Source organism: Vulpes vulpes, chromosome 4, assembly GCF_048418805.1.
Source record: "Vulpes vulpes isolate BD-2025 chromosome 4, VulVul3, whole genome shotgun sequence".
NCBI lineage: Eukaryota > Metazoa > Chordata > Mammalia > Carnivora > Canidae > Vulpes > Vulpes vulpes.
In genome coordinates this window covers 61,180,037-61,190,168 of record NC_132783.1, presented here as the reverse complement: position 1 = coordinate 61,190,168, position 10,132 = coordinate 61,180,037, and positions in this window count along the sequence as shown.

Here is a 10,132-nt window from a genome sequence, read left to right as displayed (position 1 = left end):
GGGTAGAAGAGACACTCACCCCTTGTTGACTATGACCCTTGTTGATCTCATTTTCTGTTGTTTCATTTGTTCCAACTGGAAAAAATAATTACAATTAGCCTGGAACTCAAAGAAGATAATCACATAAGTGATTTAGGAAATCAAAATTGAACCAAAAGTGAGATATCACTACACACCCCTCAGAATGACTAAAATTTAAAAATGTAACAATTCCAAATGTCATCTAAAATGAAAATTATGGGGATCCCTGGGTGGCGCAGCAGTTTGGTGCCTGCCTTTGGCCCAGGGCGCGATCCTGGAGACCCGGGATCGAATCCCACGTCAGGCTCCCGGTGCATAGAGCCTGCTTCTCCTCTGCCTGTGTCTCTGCCTCTCTCTCTCTCTCTCTCTCTCTCTGTATGACTATCATAAATAAATAATAATAATAAAAAATTAAAAAAAATTAAAAAAAAAATAAAAAAATAAAATGAAAATTATAAGGAACAAATTATGAATACCTTTTAACTTGAAGATGAGAATGGAAAATAATATAACTCCTTTGGGAAAAATTAATTACTTTAAAGTTATACATACACTTACTATCTGTCCCGGTAATTCCACTTGTAAGTATTTACTCAGAGATACCTCATGTCTGCACAAAGATTCACACAATTGTTCACAGCAGTTTTATTCATAGTGACAAAAATTGGAAGCAATTAAAATTTCCATCAGCAGATTAATGGATAAATAATTGTGTTGGAATACTATTCAGCAACAAAAATTAGCAATACTTATAGCCACTACAACATGAATCTTGAAAAAAATCTTGCTAAAAGATTCTAGATACAAAGTAGAACCATTCATATGAAATTTAGAGGAGAAATAATTTATAATGGCAGAAATCAAATCTTTGGTTCCCTGTGCCTGGGGAAGTTAGGGGAATTAACTGACTTCAATGAAGCCCAAAAAATATCTTTGTTAAAGTATTGGGAGTGCTTTATATCTTTTCTGTGATGGTGATTATTCATGTATTCATTGAAAAATGGGTATCTTATTGTTTGCAAATTATGCCTAAAATACATATACACTTACCTGAATTTCAAAGAAATAGCTGGCATTTCTGTCTGAAATTTTTGTACTGCTTTCCAGTCATCATCTTTAACAAAGAAAGAAGTGGAGTTGACCTACAATATTCCATTGGTTTCTGGTGTACTACATGGTAGCTTGACAAGTCTATTAATATCCTCCCTTATAACCAATCTAAGATTATTTTTAAAAACAATTTGTGGAGGAAAATACACATTTTTTTCTTTTTTACTTTAGATATTTTCTTCATTAAATGAGATTTTGGAAATTAGACAAAATGATTAAACCAATAATTAAAAATAGCTCTTCTTTTTTTAGCATATAATTCTACCTTGATGGGGTCCAAAAGCTGTCCAATACTTCCAAATAGCATGAATTTAACCAGAAACTTAAACATATCATTATCATGGATAATGAGAAAAGCTTTTAGTTGAACAGCATGATATTAGAAATTCTTATATTCCCTCAAAGAAACATAAATTAAAATAAGAACAAAAGAAGAATATTAAGCTGGATAGATCTATTTCTAAAACAGAAACATTAATTGTATACAAATCTATTAAATATGATGTATACCATTATTATCAACATATGTCATTAACACTCACTCCCACAGTATTATCAGGCCAGTTATTCCCCTACAGACTGAAAGATGGCAGACCTTTTAAGATTTTCTTCATTGATTTCTTCCCACTGCCCAGCACAGAGCCTGCCCATAGTAGGTAATCAACTAATATTTTGCAAATGAACAAATGGATGTAATGTAAGCTTTATTATTCTACACATTTAAAATCTTAAGGTATGATACTTCCATGGAGTATGATTTTAAATTTTACATGTTTTCTGATAATCATTTTATGTTTCAAAAGTATCTTTGGGTCTAGTAAATTTTATGTCAACACAACTAATCCTTGCATTTGACAAACAAATTTCCTGCATAAACAAATTGCAAAAGGAGGAAAGAAAAATAGAAAAGGAAATGTATAAAATAAATATATACTGTTTAACACATTCCAATAAGATGACTATCTTTTCCATATGCCTTAAAACTCTTACCCAGTTGCTCCTCCTTTCCCATACTCACTCTTTCTGGAAAACCAGTTTCCTAAATGTCTTATTAATTATTCCCATGAATCTCTTTATGGCTATGTCACTTCTCTTGTATCCTTAAATAATATATTGTTAGGCTTTGTATGCTCTTATACTTTATTGGAATGAAATTATATTGGATTTTTCTTTATAATATTTATCCACACTAATGCATTTATTGTATTCATCATCACTGCAATATAAAATTCCTTTGTGCTGGGGTGCCTGGGTGGCTCAGTTGGTTAAACATCTGACTCTTGGTTTTGGCTCATGATCACAGGATGGTGAGTTCAAGCCCTGGACTGAGCTCCTTGTTGAGTGTGAGGATGCTTGAGACTTACTGCCTCTCTCTCTGCCCCTCTTCTCTCTTTAAAAATAAAATTTAAAAATTCTTTTGCATATTAATACAAAACTTTTATCCATTCTACTATGAGGAACAGTTACTTTGTTCCCAGGTTTTTGCCATTATAAATTATGCTATAATTTTGCTAATAAATACAGTGCTGGAACACTTTTTTAAAAAATCAAATATATATTAATTTTATTAAACAAATGTTAATTTATCAATTATCTATTCTGAGGGGTGGAACTGCTGGCTCATTTGGCATGTCAAAGTCCAAGTTTACTGGGATCTGCTCATCTATTTTCTGAAGCAACACAATTAACTTCTATGACCTCAGTGGACAAGAATATCCCTAACACCACATCATTGCTAGTACATGGTATATAGGACTTCTACATTTTTTTTACATGTTGAATGCTAACTGGTGTCTTACGGAAGTTTTAATTTATATACCCAGTGAACTGTTTAGCTTTTCATTCCTATTGGATTTCCTTGAGTTTTTTTGGATGCTAAACATTTGGGAGCCACATAAAATGCAAATATCTTAGAATTTTGTTTCATGTTTCCACTGTCCTTTTGATGAGTAGAAATTCTTAAACTGAATGCAAAGAAATCTACCAATCTTCATTTCAGATTTTTTACTTTATCTTTTATAATTTTATGGTCATGCTTTTTACATTTAAGACTTAATGTAACATGGAATAGACTTGTGTGTGTCGTAAGAAGTAGGAATTCAATTTGGTTTCTTTCCATATGAATATTCAGATATCTCAGGCAAACAAATAGGCCCTTGTCCTACTGATGATACTTAATATTTGCTCTGGCAATCAGCTCTCCATATTTTCATGTATCTGCTTTGGGGTTCCATCTCATTGTATGGATAAATTGTCTCTACATTTATTATTTTTAAAGATTTTTAAAAATTTATTCATGAGAGACAGAGAGAGGCAGAGACACAGGCAGAGGGCGAACCAGGTGTCTGTGAGGAGCCTGATGCCGGACTCAATCCCAGGACCCCAGGATCGTGACCTGAGCCAAAGGCAGACACTCAACCATGGAGCTACCTAGGTGCTCCTTTACATTTATAACAAGAATTTTACTGCAGTAACATAAAAAAGAAATTTTAAAAAGAAAAGATTCTGACTAATGTAGCAAAATTGCTAATTGCACATAGAAAAGTATGGGGAGAAAGTTTGTATTTATCTAATGTAGTTTTTTTTAATTTATGTATGTCTAGGGATCCTTAGGTGGCGCAGCGGTTTAGCGCCTGCCTTTGGCCCAGGGCGCGATCCTGGAGACCCGGGATCGAATCCCACGTCGGGCTCCCGGTGCATGGAGCCTGCTTCTCCCTCTGCCTGTGTCTCTGCCTCTCTCTCTCTCTCTGTGTGACTATCATAAATAAATAAAAATTTAAAAAAATATGTATGTCTATATATATACATGTATATGTATGTCTTTCAGTGTGGATGTGTGATATATGTTGCTATGCAATTTGCTTTTATCATTTGAAAATATATCTTGAAAAGACTTCAATTTTAAAATGTATAGATTTTTTGCATTTTCCTGAGCAGCTGCATGGTTTTTCAGAGTATAGATTTTCTTTAAGCTTTTATTTGAATTCCGGTTACTTCACATACAGCATAATATTAGATACAGCTGTATAATATAGTGATTCAGCACTTCCCTACATCACCACATGCTCCTCAGAGCATGTGCAATCCTTAATCCCCAGCACCTATTTCACCCATCCCTACCCATCTCCCCTCTGATAACCATCAGTTTGTTTCCTACAGTTAAGAGTCTGTTTCTTGGTTTGCTTCTCTCTCTGTTTTTCTCCTTTGCTTGTTTTTTGTCTGTTTCTTACAGTCCACATATGAGTAAAATTAAATGGTATTTGTCTTTCTCTGATTGATTTATTTTGCTTCACATTATACTCTAGCTCCACCCACATCGTGGCAAATGGAAGATTTCATTCTTTTTTACAGCTGAGTAATATTCCATTATATATAGAGATGTATAGATATATATACCATATCTTTATCAATTCATCAATCAATGGACACTTAGGCTGTTTACATAAGTTGCTTATTATAGATAATGCCACTATAAACATCAGGGTACATGGAACCCTTTGAATTAGTAGTTTTGCATTCTTTGGGTAAATACCTAATAGTACAATTGCTGAATGATAGAGTAGTTCTATTCTTAACCTAAAAAAAATTTTTTTTTGAGAAACCTCCATACTGTTTTCCAGAGTGGCTACACCAAGTTAGCATTCCTTCCAAGTGGATTCCTTTTTCTCCACATTCTTGCCAACACCTGTTGTTTCTTGTGTTATTGATTTTAGCCATTTCAACATGTATGAGTTGGTATCTTCTTGTAGTTTTGTTTTATTTCCCTGAAGATCAGCAATGTTGAGCATTTTTTCATGTGTCTGTTGCATGGTATAGATTTTCTATAATGTATTCAATCATTCACTTGCTTATGGACTTTTTTTCTATTTTTGTTTGGAAGGTCTCTTACCAACTATGATGCAGTAAGCATCCTTATACAAACCTCTTTGTGCACAAATTAACGTTTATGGAGGGTGGTTTCCTACATACAGAATTACCATATCCAAAGACATACTGGTTTCTTTATTCTGATAAGTAATTCTAAATTGACTTCTAAAATATTTTACCAATTCACACAGTCACCCACAAATTGCAATCTTTGCCAGACTCTCATTTTTCTCTGTTTGAATACAATGAGTCTCTCCATTTGGAATCAATTTCTATAGTTGTAACTGATTTGCTGTCTATATTGCAGGCATTTATCAGATTTTTTTTATTGTAGTTTGCAAATGTGTTTCTCTTAGCCACTTTTTCTAATCGGTGTCTATATTTTGGTGTTCAATTCTACTGAAGATATGAATATCTTTGTCAACAAGACAAGGCTCAAGGAGCAAAATGCCCCTGTGAAGATTTGTATGCAGGTTTTCACGTGGGCATAGTTTACATTGATCTGGGATAGACACTTATGAGTGTGATTCCTAGGTTATATGGTAGCTACATGTTTTGCTTTATAAGAGGCTGCCAAGGAATGCCCAGGTGGCTCAGCGGTTGGGTGTCTGCCTTTTGCTCGGGGCGTGATCCTGCAGTCCTGGGATTGAGTCCCACATTGGGCTCCCTGCATGGAGCCTGCTTCTCCCTCTGCCTGTGTCTCTGTCTCTCTCTGTGTGTCTCTCATGAATAAACAAATAAAATATTTAAAAAAAAGAAACTGTCAAATAGGGCCCCAGAGCGGCTGCACCATTTTACATTCCCACCAACAAACAATGTGGGATGCAGCTTTCAACATCCTCATCAGAAGTTAGTGTTATGACTGTTTTGTATTTTAGCCATTTTGGTAGGTAGTATCACTCAATGGTATCATTGAGTTTTTAAATTTTATTTTCTCAATGACTAATAATGGGAAACAATATTTTCATGTACTTATTTGCCATCTGGATATCCTCTTTGGAGAAATGTCATTCATGGTTTTTTTGCTAATTTTCTATTTGGTATGTTTTTATGTTGAGTTTTGAGAGTTTTAAAAAATATTCTAGATGCAAGTCCTTTGTCAGATATGTGCTCTACAAATATTCCTCCCAGTTTAGAGATTATTTTTAATCCTTTCACATGGACTATCACAGAGCAAAATAACTGAATTTTGATAAGGATCTATTTATTAACTTTTTATATTATAGGTTAAATGCCTCTAATAGTCAAATATTCATGTTTGGTTTTTAAAAAAGATTTTATTTATTTATTCATGAGAGATAGAGAGAGGCAGAGAGATAGGCAGAGGGAGAAGGAGGCTCCATGCAAGGAGCCTGATGTGGGACTTGATCCCGGGACCGTGGGATCACAACCATAGCTGAAGGCAGATGCTCAACGCTGAGCCACCTGGGTGTCCCAATATTCATGCTTGTTATGAAAATTTTACTAAGTATATAATGCTGACCATATGTATTTGCCATCAGTTAATTTTAAGATATTTTCCCATTGTTTTCTTGAATCTGTCCTTTTGTTCCTAGAAGCTCTTAGAAATACCTCTTTATCCTTAATGTCCTTAAATTCATTACAATGCATCTAGATACACAGATCATTTTTATTTAAACAAATCTTGCTAAATGCTTGATAATTAATCAAAGAATTTATGAATTTATTGGGTTTTCTTGAATGTGTCTCTTCTCTATTCACTCATTTCTTCTAGAATACCTATTGGAAATTTGTTTCAGTTTTGGATTCTAATCTCCATATTTTACTTTTTTTGCTATTCATATTTATATTTCATTGTTTTTCATAGAGCTAACATTCTCCATAAAGTTTTCCTAGCAAATTTGTATTTCATTTTGTCTCTTTGGCATATCAGTCCACAGATTATAGTTTTAATTTTTATGAAATCTTAGTGATTATTTCTCATGAATCTAAAACTTATTCTAAAGTCTCATCCTACTCATCTTGTTTCCTTGGATGTGGGATCATATACTTGTTTATTGATTTTGTGATTATTCTTCTTAGAAAGTAATTTGGGAAATTATGCATTCATTTAAGGAAGACATCTCTGATGCTTATATTCCATTCTGTTTAAAGGAGGATGAACAAATAGTACCTGACTATACTAACAGCTGACTGGGTACCTTGATTGCTAGACCTCCAAATCTTCTTTTCCGGGTGTAAGGACAACTGCCCTGTCTTTCTGACTCAACCTCATGCACTCATGGCTCTTGTATCTGACTGCAGAGAGGATGTCCTACCAATGCAAACTGATACCAAGCATAGAGTGTAAGCTACATAGATAGTGTGACCACTTATTTGCTTTTTTTATTTCACCTTGGCTAATCATCTAGTCTTGGCTTCAAGTCACCGTCCTGCCTCTCCTTGCTGGTCTTTCACTTCTGGGTAAATACATATGAAAGCACTTGTGCTGCCATTCCATGTTTTCCACCAGTACTTTCTTATGGGAAATAGTTTCGGGTTCCATTCCTTCAGTTAATTTCTTCTGATCTCAATTTTCCAAGTATACCTTAAAATTTCTGGTTCCTGATGCTTCTCTTTTTATTTTACAGCTTGGAGTGTGTGTGTGTGTGTGTGTGTAGTTTATTATTATATTGGGTTTTAATAGGAGCCAATAACATAAACTTAGTCTATCAACTTAGTTTACAGACTGTAGGTGAACATGGAAAATCTACTTTCAATTAAAAAAAACATTATTTACATATTCACATGGAGACAACAATTTAAACCTGTTATATCAAGAATACCTTTATATATGTGACTGTAAAGAGGATCAGGTTGACATTTGCCTGAGTTTGTAGCTGTCTGGCTAACTGACTTATCATAAGCATAAATCTTGCACAGCCCTGAGGGAACAAATGGGTAACAAATCCCATAACATTAAATTACAATATTTTTGAACATGTAAACCATTTTTACAAAGAAAATCTCACATAGAGTCTCAACATCTAGATGCAAATGCAGAACACTAGGATTGAGACCAAAGAAAGAGGTGGGAATTCTGGCAGGAGATCTTCTCATTTGTACCAGGCATCACACCCTGAATCTCTTCTCAGTAATCCCTAGGCTCCAGAGGGCAGTTTGACATCGTTTCCCTTATACCTTCCAAGATTACCGTGATGATATATTGGCTTAAATACACAAACATTCAAAAATAAACCAGACATATTTTCTTTCCAGAATTCTTCTCCTGAATATTGCAATAACACTTTGCATTTGTTTTGTCTTTATTTTTTGTGAAGTCCAGACTTTCTTTTTTTTCTTAAACTTTTTTTTTAAAGATTTTATTTATTTATTCATGAGAGATACAGAGAGAGAGAAAAAGAGGCAGAGACACAGACAGAGGGAGAAGCAGGCTCCATGCAGGAGGACAATGTGGGATTCGATCTGGCGACTCCAGGATCAAGCCATAGGCCAAAGGCAGGCGCTAAACCGCTGAGCCACCCAGGGATGCCTAAGTCCAGACTTTCATAGAGAATGAGTGTTTATTTTTTTTTCTTCTTTTTCTTTTGAATTTTTTTATAGGTGTTCTTACCTTTACTAACAAGTTCCCAAGAGACAGAACTGGTAACATATTGAGTGTTAGCTAAAAATAGTAGTCTTGTATTCTTACCATAAAGTATGAATATTTTTTGAGTAGCCAAAAATGGGAAGAAGTTTCCTAGGCATTTAGTGTTCCTGATAAAGACTAGTAAAGATCTAGAGATAAAGGATATTCATTTACACTAAACTAAGTTGATATCTTAAAGTCATGAGTTTGAAATTTGAATACTATCTTTGAAGAGTGAAGGGGTTCAGGACAGAAGCTCCTCCCAAAGTGTGTCACTCTGGCCATCTGGTTTATTTTGAGTTGGGGAAGCTGAGATTCTGTGTACTCAATAGAAAATTTTGCCCCTCCATTAAACACACAAGAGAATCTAAATTGCAGGTCTTTCCCAGAATAAGGGTTATTCACAGAGATAAATTTTATCTGCGTGACCCATCTGTATGGCAGGGCAAACATCTAATTACCAAATATTTGCTTTTCTTATCACTCTTTGAAGTGCATTCCTTTCCTCTGAAATCCCAGGCCCCTAACTCCTTCTCCTTGGAAAACAATGCCATATATTTGTCTGACCGTCTGGGAATTTCCATGTCTATGTGGACTCTCTGTATATACACCTATAAAATTTGATTTTCTCTTATTAATCTGTCTCATATCAATTTAATTTTTATTCTAGCTAGAAAGACCTTTGAGAGACAAGAATTTTTGCTTCTCAAGAAGCTGAAAATTGGCGTTCGTCAAAACACCAATAAATTGCTTCAGAAAAAGTTAAATATTTTTTAGGCAAAATGTATTTGAAAAGATACTATATCTGCCAGCATTGTAAATATGTTATTATTATAGCCTTTAAATATTATATAAAGTATATAACCATTAAAGAAGAGAAATATTACAATTGCCTTTTAAAATTACTTTTACTATATCTGCTCTTGCAACTTACTAATGTTCCTTTTCACTACAAAAGAATTTCAGTTAAAAAAAAAAAAAGAATTTCAGTTAGCAATACCCATGAACCAATGAATGTGACAAGGCTATCATCTTAACCTACAGACTGCATATGAACCTAGAAAACTATTCAGCTACAAAACATAATTGGAATGTTGGTACAAAGACAATAACTTAGTGTAGAGGTCTGTGCACTTTTTCTGGAAAAGGCCTGATAGTAAATATTTCAGGCTTCACAGGCTACATAGTCTCTGTCATAACTGCTCAGCTTCAGCCCTGCTGCTATAGCATTAAAGCCCCACAGGCAATTCACAAATCAATGACTATGATTGTGTAACAATAAAACTTTATCCACACAGACAATGAGCTGAATCAGACCAGTGAGCTATGTTTTGCTGACCTGTGACACAGGGTATTTACTCAATTTTGCATGCAGTCAGTCATTCAACAAATATCTAATGAGCATCTATAACATTCCAAAATAGACAGATGAAAATATGTGAAATATTCCAAGCTTTAAATTGATTATAGTTTGGTATGAGATACAGAGGAAAAGTGACATAATAGATAAAGAGGAGCATAGGATATAGGCTTCCATGGGATGTC